The sequence below is a fragment of the Mus caroli genome, chromosome 1 (assembly GCF_900094665.2).
Source record: "Mus caroli chromosome 1, CAROLI_EIJ_v1.1, whole genome shotgun sequence".
NCBI classification, from domain to species: Eukaryota; Metazoa; Chordata; class Mammalia; order Rodentia; family Muridae; genus Mus; species Mus caroli.
The window spans coordinates 139,700,248-139,723,453 of NC_034570.1; positions in this window are offsets into that span (position 1 = coordinate 139,700,248).

Genomic DNA, 23,206 nt, shown 5'->3' on the forward strand with positions numbered 1-23,206 from the left:
AGTCAGAAAGGAAAAATATAATCCTGATAAGATATTCTTCCATCATTGTTTTTTATTATTTGTATTAAGACCTCATCAAATGATTCAGGTAGATCATAGGAACTGGTTTTAGGTTTGAGGTATTTCATGTAACAGACTTCTGATTTCAAATTAAAATATTAAATTATAGATATACATGATGTCAATCTAAAAAAGTATCATTATTAAAAATATGATTTGAAAAAGGCAAGATTATCAGTGATTACATATGCAAAGAATTGTGAAAATTATGGCAGAAAATAAAAATTTTATATTATCACCATCTATTCTAAGTAGTAGAAACAAAAATACATATTTATAACGCAAATACAATATGAAAAATCATAAAATAAATATATTAATACAGTAAAATGGAAAGCAGAAAATGAAAAAGAAGTACAGATAACAGAAATATTTGGTTTTAGGACAAAATGGCAACCGATAGATTGGGAAAAGATCTCCACCAATCCTACATCTGATAGAGGGCTAATATCCAATATATACAAAGAACTCAAGAAATTAGAATCCAGAGAACCAAATAACCCTATTAAAAATGGGGTATAGAGCTAAACAAAGAATTCTCAATTGAGGAATATCTAATGGCACAGAAGCGCCTAAAGAAATGTTCAACATCATAATCATCAGGGAAATGCAAATTAAAACAACCATGAAATTTCACCTCACATCAGTCAGAATGGCTATGATCACTCAGGTGACTGCAGATGCTGGAGAGGATGTGGAGAAAGAGAAACACTCCTCCATTGCTGGTGGGACTGCAAACTGGTTCAACAACTTTGGAGATCAGTCTGGTGGCTCCTCAGAAAATTAGACACAGTACAACCTTCCTCAAACCCAGCTATTCCACCTTGACAAATACACAAAAGATGCTCTAAAATATAATAAGAACATGTGCTTCATTATGTTCATAGGAGCCTTATTTATAATAGCCAGAATCTGGAAAGAAACCAAATGTCCCTCAACAGAGGAATGGATACAGAAAATGTGGTACATTTACACAATGGAGTACTACTCAGTTATTACAAACAATGAATTCATGAAATTCTTAGACAAATGGATGGAACTAGAAAATTTCATCCTGAGTGAGTTAACCCAGTCACAAATGAACACACATTGTATGTACTCACTTATAAGTGGATATTAGGCCAAAAGTTCAGAATACCCAAGATACATTCACAGACCACACGGAGCTCAAGAAGAAGGAAGACTAAAATTGGATCCTTCAGTCTTTCTTAGAAGGGGGAACAAAATATTCAAGGGAGATAGAAGGTGGGAGGGACTTAGGAGGAACAGAGAAAAGGGAGGCAGAAAAGGGGACCAGGTTCAGGTATGGGAGGAGACTGGGATGATATACCCAGTCAGGAATTTGAACAGAGGTGTTTAGCAATGGGGGATCAGGTACTAGTGGTAGCCACCAGCAAGTACCATATGTCAGGAAAGCAAGAGGCTCCCAGGCCCCAACATGGATGATATTAGCTGAAATGCCCAACAAAGGGGAGGAAGAACCTGGAGAGACCATATCCAGAGGTTAGACAAGGCCCCTGGTTAAGGGATGGGACCACCCACTCATCTCTAAATTTTTAACCCAGAATGGCTCCTGTCTAATGGAAATATAGGGACAAAGTGTGGAGCAGAGACTGAAGGAAAGGTTATCCAAAGACTTCCCCATCTGGGGATTCATCCTATATACAGACATCAAACCCAGACACTATTGTAAGGATGCCAATAAGTGCTTCCTGACAGGAGTCTGTTATAGCTGTCTCCTGAGAGGCTCTGGCAGAACCTGTCAAATATAGACACAGATGCTCACACCAAAGCATACATATGAAGGGACCCATGGCTCCAGTTGCATATGTAGCAGAGAATGGCTTTATTGGGCATCAATGGGAGGATAGGTCCTAGGTCCTGTGAAGGCTTGATGCCCCAGTGTAGGGGAATGCCAGGGTGGTGAGGTGGGAGGGAAGCACCCTTATAGAAGAAGGGGAAGGCAGTGTCAAAAGGGGTTTCCAGAGGGGAAACTGGGAAAGGGGATGACATTTGAAATGTAAATACATATAATATATAATTTTTAAAAAGTTGAAACAGGAAAAATGATTTTAATGTCTGAGTGAGAGCATTTGTGGATGAATATGTGAGTGTTCATGAGTGGTGAACTTTTGTGTCACTATTATTATTGTTGTTGTTGTTGTTGCTGCTGCTGCTGCTGCTGTTGTTGCTGTTGTTAATTTTTTTACAGTTCAGTAATTATCCCCTTCCAGTCCACCCTTCAACAGAGCCTCACCCAATTCCTCCTCATCTCCAAGAAGATGTCCCCACCCCAACAGACCTCCCCACTCCTTGGAGCCTCAAATCTCTCAAGGGTCAGGTGGTTCTTTTCTCACTAAGGGCAGGCCAAGCAGTCCTCTGCTGTTTATGAATATGGGGCCTCATATCATCTAGTTTATGCTGCCTGGTTGGTGGCTCAGAAACTGAGAGGTTTCTGGGCATCAGGTTATTTCAGACTGGAGGTCTTTCCAAAGCGCTGCCTTCCTCCTCAGCTTCCAGTCTTTCCCTATTTCAACAATAGGAGTCTCCAGCTTCTGGCCATTGGTTGAGTGTATGTATATGTATCTGACTCTCTCAGCTGCTTTTTGGGCCTCTCAGAGAGCAGCCATGCTAAGCTCCTGTCTGATGTAAACACACCATCCATAGCATCAGTAATAGTGTCAGACTTTGCAGCCTCTCCTTGAACTGGATCCCAATTTGGGCCCATCACTGGACTTCCTTTCCCTAGGTTTCTTGTCCACTTTTGTCCCTGCAGTTCTTTTTTACAGGGATAATTCTGGATCAGAGTTTTTTACTGTGGGATGGCAACTCAATCCTGACACTTGATGCCCTGTCTTTCTACTGGCGATCGACTCTTACAAGCTCCTTCTCCAGACTCTTGCACATTTCATCTAGGTTCCCACTCTGATTCGTGAGCTTTTCTCACCTCCTAATTCTCTGGTACATTCTAGAGTGTCCCCCTACCTCCTGAGGTTGCCTGCTTTCACTCTTTGTGCTGGCACTCAGGTCTTCACCCCTGTTTTCCCCAGACCCCCAATACCTGATAATTTTCCCCCTTTCCCTTCCATGTCCCCTCTCCCACCAAGGTCCCTCCCTCCCTCTTCTCAACCATGATTGCTTTTTTCACTCTCCCAAGTGGGACAGATATATCCTCACATGGGCCATTTATCTTGTTAAATTTCTTGAGCTGTACAGATTATATCCTGTATATTGAGTAAGTTTTTGGCTAATATCCACTTACTAGTGAGTACATACCATTCATGTCCTTTTGACTCAGGATGATATTTTCTACTTCCATCCATGCAAATTTCATGAAATCGTTGTTTTTAATAGCTGCATAGTATGCCATTGTTTAAGTAAACCTCATTTCTGTATCCATTCTTCCATTGTGGAACATTTTGGTTGTTTCCAGCTTCTATCAACAAATAAGGCCACTGTGAACATAGTGGAACACGTGCTCCTGTGGCATGTTGAGGCATCTTCTGGATATAGGCCCAAGAGTTGTATAGTTGGGTCTTCAGGTAGATCTATCTCCAATTTTCTGAGGAACCTCCAGGTTGATTTCTCAAGTACTTTTAACAGTTTGCAGTTCACCAGTAATGGAAGAGTGTTTTTCTTTCTCCACATCCTTTCCAACATGTGCTGTCACCTGAGTTTTTGATCTTAGCCATTCTGATTGGTGTGAGGTGGTATCTCAGGCTCATTTTCATTTGCATTTCCCTGGTTATTAAGTACTTTTAACATTACTTTAAGTACTTCTCGGCCATTTGAAATTCATCTGTTGTGAATTCTCTGCTTAGCTCTATACCACATTTTTGATTGGATTATTTGGTTTTGGAGGTTAGCTCCTTTATATTAAAGTGTTTTAATATATTTCAGCTTTCCACCTATGATACACAAAAACTTTCCTATTTTATACTAGGGCTATGCCCTTCATGGACTCTAGTATCTCTAAGTGTTTTACAGCCAACCCCTTGTTGGTACAAGACACAACTGAGTGGAAAACTTGGGTACATTGTCTTTACATACCCCTCAACTTTTTTTCTCTTGTCTTTATTATGATACAATTAGAAAAAATGGGAGACATTTTGTTATATAAAAACAAAAAGACATAAAACAATTCTTAAAGCTAAGTAATTGACCAACAGTCAGTGAAAAGTATGTTCAGCAGAATGTAATATAATAAATTCTGACTCTTTTGCCTGCATGTGGGACATTTTTCCAACGACTGGATTGCCACACCCAGCTGTGATATGAGGGATTGTGCCCAATATTATTGTATCTTCTTAGGCCATATTTAGCAGATAATCCTGTGTTTTCTTTCTTTCTTCCTTTCTTCCTTTCTTTCTTTCTTTCTTTCTTTCTTTCTTTCTTTCTTTCTTTCTTTCTTTCTTTCTTCCTTCCTTCCTTCCTTCCTTCCTTCCTTCCTTCCTTCCTTCCTTCCTTCCTTCCTTCCTTTCTTTCTCTCTCTCTCTCTCTCTCTCTCTCTCTCTCTCTCTCTCTCTCTCTCTCTCTAATGGTAACAGAAGGGGAGTTGATTTGGGGAAGAGGGAGGGAGAGAGAACTGAGAGGAATGAAGAGAGGGGAAAATGGCTATGGCCAGAATGTATTGTATGAGAGAAGAATAAAAGGTTAAAGGGAAAGAGAATGAAGGAAAGAAAGAAAGAGAAGAAAAGAAGAAAAAAGCAAAGAAAAGACGAGGAAAGAAGCCATTTGGAACTCAAAGCTCACAAGAATGACATTTTAACCTGCAAATAAGGTCCTGTGAATATGACCAGCAATGCACCATAAACAGAAAGTGATGTATGAGTAGAAATTGGTACTTACAGTACCATACCAATTATTCATCCCAAGTGTTTATATTTAGTTCTACCATGGAAATCTAGAGAAGGTAAACTTTGAGAATAGAGACTAGTTCATAAATGCAATACTTAAATCTTCAGGTTTGATCTGATATTGTCTGAAAGATGTTAAAGAATTTTATGTAAGAAATTATTTTGTCAGAACCTTTCTTCCCAAAGGAAACTTATTGTGTTTAGTGGCAAAGGTGGCTTACTTAAAAGAAAGCAAGTCAGGAGATGCTTTAGAAAACTAAAGTATCTAATCAAACCTAAACCTAAAGCAAGCAGAGCTATATTGTATGAATATTGTCTAATAAAATTAGTGAAATAGAATAGTCTGAAAAAGCTAGTTCAATACATAACAATATTTGAATATGCTATGAATTATTTCCTCAATTGAATCATTTCATCCTGAGAGTGTGCAATCTAATTTACAAGTTTAAGTGAAGCACACAAACTCACAAGACTCAAGAATCTTCAAATGTTAACGGATTCCCATGGTCACACGTCAATGTCATCATAGTTTAAGAATTCAGCAAGTATTGCAAAGGAGAGAAGTTTTGGTCAGTGGAGCAGCTGGCAACTTGCACATGGTTCTCTAGGAAGGCAGGCTTTTCTGAGCACATATGCTGCATTCGAGATTGTTCCTACAGTTACTGCCTCTGATTCACCCATACTTCTGTAACCTCTTATATGTACTTATAACCTTCACTTGTATAGGTACTCTGCACAATAAATTCACTAATCTACACTTAGAGGTAATATTTTTGGTCTTTCATTGGTGGCCATCTGAGGTAAACTGGTAGTTACTGACATCACAAGAGAAAAATTACACAACTAAAGATGTGAACAAATGCATAAATGAGAAGCATATTAGAGATTCAGATAGATGTACCATGGTTTTAAGGAATGTTGGTAATTGCAAAACAATCTATTCGGGTAATCATTAACCAGGTAGGGGCAATTCAATTCACGGTATTGGGAAAAAAAATATTCAAGGGAGATCATTAAAAACTCTATATCAGGTAGCATTTTAAGAACTGCCTATGCATTTTCTCTTTTAAATCTCATGATATCCCTTCAATTTCAACAATTAGCTTAACCATGAAGCTAATATTTGTATGAACAGAGGCCATTGAGTTATGCCCTTGCCTTTTTATTCAGCTGAATAACTTTGGCTTTCAGCTTGCTACAATGGTCATTACTATCATAAATAATAGATTAACCCTTGCTTGACTTCTTTAAAGGCCTTCTTATGTTCTAATTTAAAGACAATTTTATAAAGCATGACATGTTGGTAAAACTATTTGGATCTGAAATTCACTGTTAATTAGAAGCATGTCATTTTAAATTGTATTAATTCTTTGTTAGCAATAAATTAAAAACTACATAATATGTGTTCTAAAATGGTCACTCAAAAATCCTTTACGTGTATGAGATATAGAAACTCATGGCTATGCTCATAAATGTAAGCATAGTCCTTTGTAACCCTTTGTTACTGTAAAATATAAGAGTATAAGACAGGTAGATTTATCTCTGTCATTTTGAAAGTTAATCTTAACTACATATGAGTTATATCACAAAAACGATAGCAAAATGCCACTACAGTTTATATTACACTAAGAGTGGAAAAAGCTTTGAGCACGATGTGATGATTTATTCAACCCATATGTGGATATTTAGGAAATAAATCTAAGAAAATGAAAAAAAAATTATTCATATTTTTACACTCATGCACTCACAGCAGGTCTGGTTGCATTCACAAGATGGATGCGGTTGATGTGCTAACCTCGTGGGTGGATGTTACAAGCTCTCCCCTCTACCTATGCCCTATTGAAAATTGATGGCTAGTAGAGGAAAGAGAGTCAGGTTTCATTACAGGAATGGCCTATGCTTGTTGACGCCATACTCATGCATGTGTGTGCATCAAAATTGGATTTGATATGTTATAAAAAAAATAAAAGTAGGACATGAAGTTTTGAGGGGATAAAAGAGAGGTTGGGTCAGAGTGGAACTAGGCATACGTGTAGGGAGTGAATAAGATCAATTTACATTTTAAATATATATGAAATTCTCAGTGTTAATAAAATATTATATAAAAACAAAAGCCAGCATCACTGCCTTGAGCATAAAATTTAATCTCAGTTTGTTGATATAAGGTAATTATGAGGAACTTAACTTCAGTAAGTGAAGTAGTATGTGTATGACTAATATTTGTTATAAATGTACTTGCAAATCAATTCAGTACTTGAATCCATTAGTTGTATTTGTTTTCATTTCCAAAGAAAACAGATATTCATATGCAATTATAACAACATTCTCTCTTCTTCCTGCAACTATGCCCAGATACATAGGAAAACAGTATTGGTTCTGCATGAGGGACCTCTGGGCTTTGTTTAAATGGTGTTGCAATTTGCTGGGGAAGTGAAAGTAAGGAGGTCTGCTTGTTTATTGGTTTTGTCTATTTGTGGGTTTGAATGAGTTCAGTGAAAGTCATGTGAAAGGCTGTTAAGGACTGAAAACTTAGAATGGAAGAAATTACTACTGCTGAAAGCAGAGGTCACAATCCTGTTGATGTCCCTGTGGCTGTGGTGGAAGAACCTTTATAGTATAATAGTGACGAAGTTCAGGGATCAAAGTTGAAGGTGGGGTAGGGGACAACATTACCACAGCAGAGTGGTATTTTTCCTTTTTCAATTTCATGTAATGTCAACTTTTAATTTCAGCACAGCAGAAATTAGTCTTCTTTAGACGATATGTTTGATACCTGGCTTCAAATATAGAGTTCTTATGTGATTCCTTACTGTGTGAATAAATGGGCCTCTGTTTCTTGGGTTTGTTTTTTCCTTCTGTTTGTTTGTTTTGTCCTAATCGAATGTGCTAGTTTTTGTTTTGTCTTTTATATTTTAAGAATATACCTTATTATTATCAGCAGACTTGTTTTCTAATGAGAAACAGAAAGGGAAGAGGAGGTGAGGAGAAACTGGGAGAGATAGAGAGAGAATAAACTATGATCAGAATATATTACGTGAGAAAAGTATCTATTTTCAATCAAAATGAAAAAAGATGGTTGCTTTAATACATGCAATTACAGATTAAACATGTAATTTATATTTATCTGTAGTCTATCTCTATATTTCTCTTGCTTTTTAACTCTGTATTTCTGCTAGAGGTGATCTCAAATGTTCTGATTACATAATTCACTTTAGTGCCACTTTCTCAGCCTTGAGTTTTAACCATAAATATTAAACTTCCATGATTTGGAAAAATCCTTTCAGTCTTATATTTTGAAAATGACATATGTTTCTTTATAGTATTCCTTGGTACTTGCATAACCTTCCATTAGGGTCATTAGAAAAGAGGAACCCTGGATCATGCAACCAGAGAAACACCAAGAAAACTTAGGAATAAGATCATGTGAAAGTGAGGTATCTCTAACATGAAGTTAGATTTTTAAGTAATATTTTTTTCTGACTAAACTTCTCTCTCCTTTAAAAGACAGGTATCTTTAATGATTAAATATTTCCTTATTCCCCAGAAGCACCTAATATCTCCTATGATTTATGTCAAAATTGTGGTTGTATTTTCTATCTTAAAACTCAAACATCGACTATTGTTGAGGTTTTATTGGCTTATTTCCAAAATCATAGTTTGAATATTTACTCTTCTGTAAAGTGTAGAGACAAAATCTGTAAACTTCTGCTTGGCATCATTGTTCCTTTCATATTTATATCCATAAGGAGGCACACTATGAGTAAGAATTTATAATTTAAAGAGTAAAATGTTATACAGTACTGTGATTTTGGCCTCAAAGTTTGGAGAGAGTCTTGGTAGTCTTTTTGTATCCTTCTAAGCACCTAGCTGTACAGAGGTCTAGAACTGAAACCAACCTCTAACAGGGGAAATATTGCAAGGATATCCCTTTGACAATTGCGATGATATCATTTTATATTATGATAACCCAAGTCTAAACAAAGATTTATTCAGACCCCCAAAATAAATTCCTAAATGAAAGTGTGTGCTGTATTCCTTTTTATTTTATTAAGATGAAATTTGGATGAAAAATGAGCATCTCTGGTTGTCTTTGGAAGAAGAATGTAATGGTGCCAGGATTGCAACACCATATTGTCAGTAGGAGATCCTGCATGACTATTCTCATGCCTTTTATTTCCCTGATTCCCCTAGGAAAACTTAGGCAACTTTCACCTCTTGATTACTCATGTCATCTATTTATTCTGAGGAAACTTGTACTTATGTCCATTTATGTATTGACTTTTAGAGAGTAACATTAAAGTACAGAATAATCCTTGTATTTTAAAAATTTATTTAAAATATAGAATATAACAAGCCTTCAAATTTTAGAATACTAATACATATCATCTATATTTCATAGAACTCATATTACTTATTTTATACATTTTCCTACTGACAACTCTCTTACAGTTCAAGTGTTGGAAACACTACTTGCTCTTTTTTTGTAGTTTCATTTGGAATGAATTATACTAAAAGTAAAATCTGTTATGTACAGAACCACAGACACATTTCAAATAAAAAGTCAGCCTAGAAAGTGCCTCTATGGGGTTGTCTTACACTGTTAATGCCAATTCCTTCAAATAGCATAGCTTCATTGTTTTATGTTATAATTGCAATGCTGCTTATAAAGATATAATGAGTCATTTCTCATGTTCCTGCATTGTGATTGTAGCTACAGTGTTACAAAGGACAGATACAAGCATAAAAAGTCATAGTTTTATGATCCATGCTCAGTCTTCTAATATACATGTCAGGTTTTCTTCAACTATCCAGTTTCTTCTGTTGTATATTAGCTGAAGAGTAACAATGCAGGTTTTCCCAAGGACAGATACTGCCTCAGGATGATTTTCACTATCGTGAGCTGACGAGTTAGCTTATGAACTATCTGTAGAATTTCCATTTCCAAAGGTATATTACACAAATCTCCAAGGTTCCATGCTCTCCAAGGCACATTAGTAAATATCTGCAAGGTTTCCATTTTCCTGACAGAAACAATTACAAATGCCATGCAAGAATAATTTCACACAGAGAATCAAGGCAGCCATCAGAATTCTCTTAGGTCGCAGTTGCAAATGTTTATGCTAATATTATTTGGCTTTTCGCATTTCACTTTAGAAACCAGGTTACTCATTTCAGTCTGTTTCTTTTGTTGTCAGTGTAGCTCTAAAGGGGGAAAAAAAACATTAAACAAAAGTGGGAACAAGCTTGTTCTCACTGTAAAACTATATGTTTTAAAACAAAATACCCAAGCCTGCTTTCTCCAGGGACCTCATCCATTAACTATTTCATTTTAGCCATGAATAAAATAGCTGCCATCTGGCCACTTTAAATGTATAGAGTTTCTGCTTCTAGATAGAAATGACAGAATATGGAAAGGGAGGCTTGATATTGAATACATATTCTTAGAAATGTTTAGAAAATTGAATCCTCAGCCTGATTCAATACGTTCCTTGTAACTCACAAAATACAAGTGAATGTATGAAGTTGTCTTTGTATTACTATTTTATGTAAACCCTTGTCCTCAGAAGGACAAGGGTATACATGTAATAATATTCCTTTATTTGGCAGTTTTTATAAAAAGGAGTACATCAACCACATTTGAGGGTATCTACCTATAATCCCAGAATTTGTGAGACTGCTGAGGATAAAGTTCAGATCAGCTCAGGCTATTTAAACTTATATCCTGTTTCAAAATAATGCAAAAAACTATATATCATTTTACACTTTCTTACCTAATATCTAATATTTCTGGATTGGGAAAAATGTATTCAATGTAGAAGCTAAATGTATAATTGTGGACATATGTCAACACAGTATCAAAGGCAGAGATATAAAAAGAGGAAAATTACTTTAAGACAAAGGAAGTTACAACTACAATCCACAAAGTAAACAACACAGGAAGAGAAGGCTCCTCCCCTAGTTATGTCTCAATAATTCACTTACAGATAGAATGAATGAGCAGAATGCATGTGGCAATGTGGTTAAGGACAAGGACAGTGAAATTCTAAACACATAAGTAGATGCTTGTTGTAGATCTGATTACTGAGGATGGTATTCTAGAAAACATGTCCTGAGGAAAATGATTGGAAGTCTGTGTGGCTACTTATTGTTTTCTGGTATGCATATACAATACTTGCTCTTCCAAGTTGGTTATGGAAACTACCTACCTTCACAAAATTGTTCTTAGCAGATAAAATGGGAAATAAAGAAAGAGAGAGAGAGAGAGAGAGAGAGAGAGAGAGAGAGAGAGAGAGAAATTCTCTATAACAGTAACCAGTTAAAGACTAAATATCAAAATGCAACCCTATGACAGACATTAGACATTTAAACCAAAATGATATCTATGAAATTAAATTGTTTTTGGAAAGTACTTCTGATCTACCAGATTAATAAACATTTAATATAGATTGGCTATATGTGGTTTTAAGAGTAAATTGTTACATTTACTTTTTGTGTGTCTGTTGTACATTAGTGTGCACTCAACAGACTCTTTACGAAGGTCAGAGTATAACTTTTAGATCTGAGTTTTTGTTTTGTGTTGTTTTGTTTTGTTTTGTTTTTGTCTTTTTTCAATTTCGTCTCCTAGGGATAAAAATCTAAGTCACCATGAGTGGCAGCAAGCACCTATAGGAACAGAGCTATCTCATTGGCTTAAGTTCAGGTACATTTTTAATATTTAAAAAATTTACATACAATTGCCAAGTAAAACATGTTTGAATTTGAGAAAAAATCGAAAAGATTAGTAAAAAAATTTAAGAAACCGCTCTAGAAAGGCAAAATTAGCTTCCGTATATAAACTATAATAGACTACTACTTATTTTAAGAAATATTTGTTTTTTGAAATGAAAAAAACTACGGGAAATACTACAAATGTCAACAAGGTTGTTAATTTCATAAACTATGTTTTGTGTCTTGATCATACCCTCAAAATGTTACTTAACTTTTAGGATTGTAGCATCTGTCTCTTCTATCCAAACCATTGTGGTCAAACTCCAGTGCTTTTGTTTGAGAAACCATTATTTTTCTCATTAATAACACAAAAGATTCCCAAAGGAAAGGATTAGTAATATACTGGGTAAATAAAGTACTCCTTTAAGTGAGAAGATGAAAGTTCTTGACTTGATAAAATCTAGTACCCTGAGGAGTTCAAAATAGAGAACAAGAAGAAATCTATGAAGTTGTGAAAGAAATGAAATTTGTGCTAGATTTGCTGATGTACATCAAGCAGAAAATGTGAAATCTACTCTGTGTGTTCAATTCTAAGTAAAGATGCAAGAAGCATTAAACTTCATGTATATTTGTCAGTTTGTGTATGGGGGAAAAGCATCACATGCCTTGTGAGTGGAAAGAATCTCAAGTTTTAAATATTTCCTGGAGATCTTGGAATGTTTTGACAATAGATAATGGAACACTACTAAATCACCTATTTCTTTCCCATCCAACATGCAAGTGGAAGAACCAGAAATAAGTCCAAATTCGGTGGACACACTGAGTGTGTATGTGTTTAGTTATTGCCCAAATCTACATGTCATAATATTTATGAACAAACTGCAATATAGCTAGCCTACTTAGGGTTTTATTACTTTGATGAGATATCATAACCATGGCAATTATTAATAAGAAAACATGTAATTGGGGTTGGCTTAGATCCCAGAGTTTTAGTCCATAATCTCATGGTTGAAAGCATGGTGGGATGCACACAGACCTGGTACAGGAAAGGTAGCTAAGAGTTTACATCTTGATTTGATAGGAGGGGGAAAATAATGAAACATATTTCCTCCAACACCACATCTATTCCAACAAGACATCTCCTGTTAGTGCCCTTAGGTATGAGCCTACAGGAGCCATTTTTATTCAATCCAACACAGTGGCTCACATAGCTTTTTCTCTATCCACTGAGATTATTTGATGCTATGCAATACTCTTATAATCACTAAAAATAATTACTGAGTTTCTATTTTATCAATTGCCAGTTTATGAACTTAATGTAGTCAGTATGGAAAAATAGACTTTCTTCAATTCTTGTTTTGTATACCAAACATTGTTGTCAGGTAAAGAATAAGTGAGGAGATAATACATATATGACATAGTGAATATATTATATAGATAAAAAAAATCTACCATATATTATTTACTACTCTAGAGGCAATAGGACCTGGGAGAATGGAGCTGACAAGTGAAATGGACTAAAGTCTCATGGGATAGTCAACTGTATTCAGAGCACCACACAATTTATACACTAAGCATTAAGAGGATTCACATGCATAAAGTATACAATCACAAGAGAAAGCTGAACATGGTAGACAAGCTATATATGACAAAACACATTTCTTCTAAATTTTTAGAGGCATATAAGCATATAATAATAATCAGTTGTAATGGATAATCTGAAGTAAACTCACTCCTATCTGCTACACCTAGAAGGGATGCAAACATATATTCCAAAAGTATTCTCATGTTTTTGAAGAAACTGAATTCACAAAACACTTCTCTTGGTTTCTTGGGAGGCTTTTGCACAGAAATCTCACATGACTCTATCCTTGTCCCATGATCCAAAGTCATGAACTATTGTTACTATTCAATATTATTCTTGTATTTGTATGTGTTGGAGGTCATATGCTTGGTAGGGCTTCTATCTATAGGTAAGTAGACAACTTGACAGAATGAGTTGGTTAATCTCAGGTCATCAGGCTTATACAACAAAGACCTTTACACACTGAGCATTTAAGAATGTTCACATATATGTTTTCAGTACTATTGAACTATTGGTATCTGAACTATTATATTCAGAACTATTGGTATCTGAAAACCATTGTGTTCTTAACCAGGGAAAATTATTTCTCCTGCCTTCATGATTCCTTAGTTACCCATAGTTGTTTGTCTAGTGCTGAGGCCTCCTAAGCTTTCTAAGGGGGGAGGTATGTGAGAGCATTTAGAGGGAAGAAGTAAATGGGAGAAATAGTGTATTATAATTTCAAATATGTAATTATTACTAAAGAATGAACAAAAAAATCTTCATGAACCCTTAGGGAAGGGTTATTAAGAAATTATACTGGAGTTGGTAAATGATCCACATATGAGATATCTTCTATAAATATTAAAGGAAAATAGAAAATGTCTGTGACATAAATAATGGATATGATCAGAAGAAGCTCTGGGGAAAATAGAGAGGATGATAGACGAACAGGTTCATAATTCATTATATACTCCACATTTTCATGGAAGTTTCAAAATTAAGTAAAAATTTCCAAAAGAATTGGGTGTTACATAGATGAAGTATAATGTTTAAATATGATAACAGATGTTATGTTGATCTATATATGGCTTCATATTTCTGGAACATAATATTTAAACTAAATACTTACTGGAAATGATATCAAAACATTTCCAGTTAACATATTTTAATTTTACAAAGAAGCTTGAATTTTATACTATAATTAAAATGAAATTGTTGCTATTAAATGTTTAAAACTGATGAATGACGTAGTTTGTGTTGTGATCCTCTCTAGTGTCAATTAAATATGGATGGAAGTCCCAGTCTAGTAGGAAGACTATAACAAAATTTCACATGGGACAGAGCTGATGGACTCACTGAGATAAGTTGTTGAGAAGATGTACCAAGGGGAAATAATTGATTTTAATGGAAAGTGGTGCTTGGTTAATAAGTATTTATATATCTTAATAATCTTCATAACATAGTAATTGATTAGAAGGTAGATCCACAATTTAAAGCAGAAGGAGACAATAGTTGAGTTTTACACTTAAATAAAAAATGGCATGGAGATAATTTGTAGAAATTAATTTGATAATTAAATGTTACTTATAAATACAGCTTTATCATTCAGCATCATAATGGTTGGTTAAAATGTGATTATAGATCATTATGACAAGTTTGATTCAAACAAAAACACAAGGTTTTCCAATAAAATTAGTAAATATAATATGAGGAATATGAGGAATGAAAACCCAGTGTGATGGTTAGTATATGACTGGGCCAGAGAGTGGCACCATTAGGAGGTATGGCTTTGTTGGAATAGGTGTGTCACTGTGAGTGCAGACTTTACAACCCTAGTCCTAGCTGGCTGGAAGTGAGTATTCTGCTAGCAGCCTTCAGATAAAGATGTAGAACCCTAGCTCTTCCTACACCATGCCTGCCTGGATGCTGCTATGTTCTGACCTGGATGATAATGGACTGAACCTCTAAACTAGCTAGCCCCAAATAAATGTCATTATGAGAGTTGCCTTGGTCATGATGTTTTGTTCACAGCAGTAAAACCCTAACTAAGACACCCAATGAATTCCTAGGAAAATAATAACTCTACACTGGGGACAATATCTACTTCAAAGGGGGAATCAAAAAAAATTACACATAAAATAAAGTAGAGTCTGGCTAGGGGACCACTATAGTTATGCTGGAACATTATCTAGAGAATCAGGCATATATTTCCAAGAGTCAATAAAAGACTGTATTCAGGGTGTGACCTCTTAATTTCAAAAGTTCATCTAAAAAAATGAGAAAATAAATATTTTAAGTCAAATATTTTTAAATTATAACAACATTAGTGCTATGATCATTCCAGATTTTAAGATCCATTCACCATATGCATAATCACATTAATGTGAATAGTATATCTCACAGAAATATTCATTTGAAGATTGAATCTGAACACAAACACACACAAACACACAGACATAGACATACATGTATGGTTATGAGAAGAAATATATAATTAAATAATTACATTTTACAACTTTTTAATCTTATTTATATATTTACGCATTTACTTACATATAAGCCACAGAAATATATTTTAGCATCAAATATAATCCTAAAACATATGTAACATTTTTTCATTCTTAATAATTTCTTTTTAAATTAAATATTCTTATTTATTTAATATATGTCAAAAATAACCTGATATTTTGAAAACAGCATTTTTTGAGCAATCCTTTATTTATAATCTGCTCATTTTAATATTGATAATGTGAGATCTTTGGTTTGAAAAATAAATAAATACAAACATTAAGACAGTCAATATGTACAAATCTTAAAACATTACTTGTTAAAAGTCAATGTTTTATATATTTTTACTGGAAAGTTTTTCAAACTACATATAGCAACTCAAGTTAAATTTCCCCTCTAGTTTTGCCTGAGGACTATAAGTCCAGTTATTTTCATTTCAGTTTTGGTCTTCTGCCCAGATGTTAACTCCCAAAAGTTAAATAAATCAATATGGGTTCACCTCAGTAGCTTAACTTGAGGTCATCAAGAGAGACACAAACTAGATAAGATTTGGTCCCATGGGGAACATTTTTTTCTAACTTAGATTTCTGAGTTTTCAGTGGTCTATGAATTTAGTTAAAATTCTACCTTAAAAGTCTTTCAAAGAAGAGTGCTATTAGATTTCTTTACTTACAATTTAACTGAGTTTGTTTCATCAGACATTATATTGAGTTATACATCTTCCCATTTCTCCATTTCCCTATATCCTGTGTTTTGACCTTGAATTAACTTTTCAAGGTATCTGCTACATATTCTCCATACATCAAAATAGTTAAATTTTTAATAGCAATCTCTATCACAGTAGAATTTTATAACATGTTCTCAAGAGTTAAATTAAAAAATAATAAAATTTCAATGTTCTTATAGAATGGATAATAGCTTTATCTCCCTGCAGAACATGTTTAAGTCAATGCATTTATAATATGGAATGAAACTTCATCTGTGTTCTCCATAACTGCATCTCAGTTTTAAATGATTGCATCATAGGATGTGAGAAGAAATTCAGAAATGAGCAGTCTGTTTCCCTCAGATAAGTTTATGTGCCCCTTTAGCATCAAGGAAAAAAAAAGTTAAAATAACAGCTACAGAATACAAATTTCAATCTTGCTCTAGTTTCCAATGCCTTTCTTTCATGGTTCAGGGTTAAAACATGGCTCTGTATAATTCTATATTGCAGTAACTCAAGACAAATGTCTTAAAATGTTTCAATAATGACATAAATATTAGTGTTTAACCAAGTATTTTTGTGACTCATACATGTGCCTTTTGACATTTAATTGTGTCAAGGTAGATATAGTTCTATAGTGTGCTCAAAATAATGAAGTGCAAAATATTAGTCAACTCTGTGAGCACTATTTTCAAATCCTAGAGTTCTTTCAACTGAGCTATTTAGTTCCATTTAACAAATATGGAAATGTAGGGTAGTGTGTGTGTGTGTGTGTGTGTGTGTGTGTGTGTGTGTACATATATCTGAAAACAATTCAACTTCAACTTTGCTCTGCCTTCATTATATTCAAACTTTCATGCATTCACCTGTTCCTGTACACAGGAAGGAACTGGAGTGCATAATTGCATCAAGAGTGCATCCTCTCTGACTTGGTATTATATAAATTCTCATTTAAATTCCCTCTTAACAGTTATGTGGCACTAGGGCTCCCTCAGAAGGGCTTTGAGATCCAGACTTCCTGAGATCTGGCTTCACAGTAGAGAGCAGCACTTGACTTCCAAATGTAAAATATTAAATCAGAATTACTTCTGTTTTATTTCCTTAATGCGTGTGTATCTTTGCCTTGATTTTCCAGGCTTATATCTCCTGTGTCATTGAAAGTTCAAATATTCTAAATATAATTTTGGTGTTAATCATTCTATGTAATGCTAGCTATTTTATCTAAAATGTTCCTAAACAATATTGCCATCCCTGGTCATATTTTCAAAAGTGATTCATTTTTCTTTAGAATTGCCTTTTTAATATTAAAACATGAGATTTTGCATAATCTAGATTGGTCATATGTTGTGTTAAACACATCTTAAATATTGTTATACATTCATACTATTATATAAGTTGGAATGACATGAAACCTAGATATTGCTAGAATTTTTTAATATTTGACATCTAGACAACTTCAAACATTAAGTTGTAGAGGAATAGACTAGTGAAAGGAGTTGCTTGGGATAATAAATGCTTTTCAGACCTACTGGTCAGTCAGAAAACATGATATTTTGATCTTAGGAATCTGATGGGTATAAGGCGAAGTTGAAAATTGTTAACTCAAACCCAAGTGACAGCACATGCTGGTGAAGATATAAAGCAAGAAGATGATTTCCTAATTGCTGGTGAGAGTGCAAATTGTACAAACACCTTGGAAATCAATCTGGTAGTTTCTTAGAAAACTGGGACTACTTCTACCTCAAGACCCTGCTTCACTACTCCTAGGTAAATACCCACATGATGCTCTACCCTCCCACAAAGACACTTGCTCAGCTATATTCACAGTCACTTTCTTCAAAATACACAAAATAAACTTCAAAATAGGAACAACACAGATGTTCTTCCACTGGAGAATAGAAAAAGTGTATGTGGTACATTTACATAATGGATTACTACTCAGCTATTAAAAACAAGGACAATGTGACATTTGCATGGATGGAACTAGAAAATATTATTCTGAGTGAGGTAATCATACCCAGAAATACAATCATGGTATAAGTGAATGTTAGCCATAAAGTACAGAATAACCATGGTACAATACACAGATTCAAAGATGCTAACAGGAAAGGCCCAAAAGAGAATACTACAATCTCAAGCAAAAGATCTATTGTTGTCAAATATCCATAGACGTTTATGCACCATTTCTCAGCTTATTTGTTTTCAATTGGCCAATTTACCTATAAATTGATGTCATGGGCAATGAAGTCTAAGTACATGGGCAACAGAAATACAGAATATGCTACATTGTTTCTTGCTTACATAAAATGAACATCGCAGGATTTCCCAATTAAAATTTCAATAATAATAAAAAAATCAATATTTATTCTTGCATGTGAGGGGTGCAGTAGGAGTGGTGTAGTCTAACCTACTTCTCATATATAAATACAACTGATGAAGGGCTTCAGGCAGTGGGAATTAGACAAGACATCCCAGAGAATAGTAGTGAATCCAGGAAGAAATCTTGGCATCCAGTCTCATCATACTTTTCAACAGTTTTTGGAACCTAAGTTGAAAAATCCAAAGAAGTAGGGTTGAGGTCCTATTTCAGAATATAAGTAGCATAATCTTGTGCTAAATGTGTTTGTTTATACTGACACCCCTTTGCTTAAATCTCATAATACCTTTCCATCTCACCTTAAATAAAAACTAAGATTCTTAAAATAGCCTAATAACTTATAATACTTATCTTTTTTACTTTACTGGCTTCTGCTCATCTCACACTTATCCCGCTGAATCCTTATCTCCACAGCTTTATTAAATGATAATCTTTCAATAAAACCATGAAATCTCTCTTGAAAATTCCAAGATCTTTCAAGAGTTCTATACTAGCTTGGTTCCTCTAGTGAAGTATTGGTGGAGGTATATCCAGGGATATAGGAAGAGAAATTTCCTTGGACACTTGGCTCCAGAAACTGTGGGGACTGGAGAGCTCCATTCATTTTATTAAGGAAGTTCACCTCAAGACAAAAAGCCTGAGAACTGGATGGCCCAGGAACTACTGTCACTATTCTTCATTTGACACTGAAAGGCTAAGGGTCCAGGGCCATTGGTATACAATTCACAGACCACATGAAGCTCAAGAAGAAGAAAGGCCAAAGTGTGTATACTTTGGTCCCCCTTAGAAGGGAGAACAAAATAACAATGGGAGGAGATACAGAGACAAAGTGTAGAGCAGATACTGAAGGAAGGCCACCCAGAGACTTCCCCATCTGGGAATCTATCCCATATACAGTTAGTAAACCCAGACACTATTGTGGGTATCAACAGTGCTTGCTGACAGGAGTCTGATATAGCTGCTCCTGAGGGGTTCTATCAGTTCCTGACAAAATCAGAGGTGGATGCAACCATTAGACTAAGCACAGAGTCCTCAATGGAGGAGCTAGAGAAAAGACCCAAGGAGCTGAAGGAGTTTGCAGCCCCATAGGAGTAACAATAATATGAACAAACCAGTACCCTCAGGGCTCCCAGGGACTAAACCACCAACCAAATAGTACACATGGAGGGACCCATGGTTCCAGCCGCATATGTGGCAGAGGATGGCCTTGTCAGAGGTCATTGTGAGGAGAGGCCTTTGGTTCTGGCAAGGTTAGATGGTCTGGTTTAGGGGAATGCTAGGACCAAGAAGTGGGTGGATTGGTGAGCACCAGAAGCAGGGAGAGAATTACATTTGAAATATAAATAAAGGAAAAAAACGAGTCTGGACATTGTAGTTACATCCAATTTAGGAAGTATGGATTGTCTAGAAAGAGTAGATTCAACTGGGATAGGACTCTTTTTTCTTTCTTTGCATTGCCTGAGAAACCAGTCCTTTTTTCCTTATTCTTCTTTCATATATTACATTCCAACCCTAGTTTTTCCTCCTTGTCCTCATTCTATTGCCCTCGGTTCCACAGTCTTTTAAATAATGCCTCCTTATATTAAGGAGATAGTGACCCACCTCTGTGCACTGGCCTATGTACAAATCTTCCCATATAAAAACAAACAAACAATAAAACCAAAAAACAAAACAAAACAAACAAAAAAACAACTCACAGGCAGATATACTGATATACTGTAACATCTTACCAAATTGTCTCATATATCTCTAAACCACTCAAATTTAAACTTAATATTTCCCTTCATACTTATTTTTATTTTTATTCATTCCCTTGGAGTAGTTATTATTGGTTTTTTTGATGCCATGAATACAAAGAACATCATTCTGTTGCCATCATGAAACTACCAACAGAAATTGAAGTGTCTAAACATAACTAAATGCTCAGAACATTGTGTTCAATATTTAAATACACTGGTACTGATGCCATATGGTTTACTTCTCCTGTGGTGGTTTGATTTAGAAATGTGTTCCTTGGGATTTGGCATTCGAACACCGGACTCCCCAAATGGTGGTGCTCTTTAGGAAATTTTAGGTGTCAAGTTTTTTTTTATATAATTTATTTATTTTTATTAGGTATTTTCCTCGTTTACATTTTCAATGCTATCCCAAAAGTTCCCCATACTCACCCTCCCAATCCCCTACCCATCCACTCCCCCTTTTTGGTCCTGGGGTTCCCCTGTACTGGGGCATATAAAGTTTGCAATCCAATGGGCCTCTCTTTGCAGTGATGACCGATTAGGCCATGTTTTGACACATATGCAGCTAGAGACAAGAGCTCCGGGGTACTGGTTAATTCATATTGTTGTTCCACCTATAGGGTTGCAGTTCCCTTTAGCTCCTTGGGTAATTTCTCTAGCTCCTCCATTGGGGGCCGTGTGATCCATCCAATAGCTGACTGTGATCATCCACTTCTGTGTTTGCTAGGCCCGGGTATAGTCTCACAAGAGACAGCTATATNTGGGTCCTTTCAGCAAAATCTTGCTAGTTTATGCAATGGTGTCAGCGTTTGGAAGCTGATTATGGGATGGATCCCTGCATATGGCAATCACTAGATGGTCCATCCTTTGTCACAGTTCCAAATTTTGTCTCTGTAACTCCTTCCATGGGTGTTTTGTTCCCATTTCTAAGAAGGGGCAAAGTGTCCACACTTTGGTCTTCGTTCTTCTTGAATTTCATGCGTTTAGCAAAATTGAGATTTAAAATTTTCACATGGTTCCTGTTTTCCCTGCTCCATGCTTGCAGCTGAGGATCTGAGCCCTCGGCTTCCTTTTTTGCTGATTACCATGCTGCCTGCTTGCTGCCATGCTTCTCTCCCTATAATTGACTCTTATCTCTGTAGAACCAGAAGCCAACATAAACTCTTTCCAATATAAATGTACTTTGTCATGGTTGTTTTTCACAGCTACAGAAAAGTAACTAATTGATATGAATTACAAAAAGTAACCAGTTGGTATGATAATTAGGAGAATTCTTAGGTTGTAACAGGAACTTGAAATGCATCTCTTTAAATTGACCGTCAGAAATTCTTGGGTAAGTAAATCATTGGTCTCTGGTAGCAAGATATTTACAAACCAAAGTGCTTTATGTGGAAAAAATGTCAGGCAAAGAGTCTGAAGAAGGTACATGTAGTTTCTCTAGGTCATATGCAATAACATATCCTATTAATTATCTTCACTATTCCTCTTGCCTCAGAATAAAAGCTATGTAAAATGAGGAGTTTATGCACTTTATTGCTTAATAGTGTCACAATGAGAAGTATGTATTTTGGAATTAAAGATCAATAAATATTTGCTAAATGTGACATTACCTTTTTCCTAGCTATATTCTCCACTATTTTTATCTACATAGTTATCATTGCAAGAAACAAATGGACCCATAAGATTATCATCATATGCTACCAGTGTATTTTTTGTTTAAAGTCTGAGACTTTACATAAACATCAGAGAAATGAGCAAAGGAGAATAGATGAAAAATATTGGCTCCTGTCTTGCCAGATTGATTTAGCAGTCCTGTGGTCTCCAATAGCAGCAACTTTTGCCTTATATCATTGGACCATAGAGACTGGAACAAAGGCAAAGAATATAGTATGTCCAAGAATAATAATGAAAAGATAAACAATGATAAATATTTCTTAGTTTATGTCTATTTAGATAAAATGGATATCTACTTAAAACTAGTTTAGAAGGGAGACTCTTAAAGATTAGTACCACCTGAAGAAATCTAGAATAAATGTTGTATTAAATCACGATTTCAGAGTTCATAGTTCTCCCTCAGCCTCTCTGACACACCACATACATCTGTAAACATGTGCATGTGAAGATCTGAGGATTACCTCAAGCGTATTCTTATTCCACTTTTATTGTTTACCTACTGCGCACGCAAAAGTGCCAGGCTGTGCACTTCTAAAGATTATCCTCATAGAAACACTGAAAGGCCAAGTACTCATAACATATGTCCAACTTTTCCGTATACATGCTTGCATACTTACATTGCTAAACATTTTTAAATTTTTAAAAAATTTTTTTATTAGGTATTTTCCTCATTTCCATTTCCATTGCTATCCCAAAAGTCCCCCATACCCTCCCACCACTCCCCTACCCACCCACTCCCACTTCTTGGCCCTGGCATTCCCCTGTACTGAGGCATATAAAGTTTGCAAGACCAATGGGCCTCTCCACTGATGGCTGGCTAGGCCATCTTCTGATACATATGCAGCTAGAGACAAGAGCTCCAGGTGTTACTGGTTAGTTCATATTGTTGTTCCACCTATAGGGTTGCAGATCCCTTTAGCTCCTTGGATACTTTCTCTAGCTCCTCCATTGGGGGCCCTGTGATCCATCCCAGAAACTTAGAATACCCAAGATACAAGATACAAAACACAT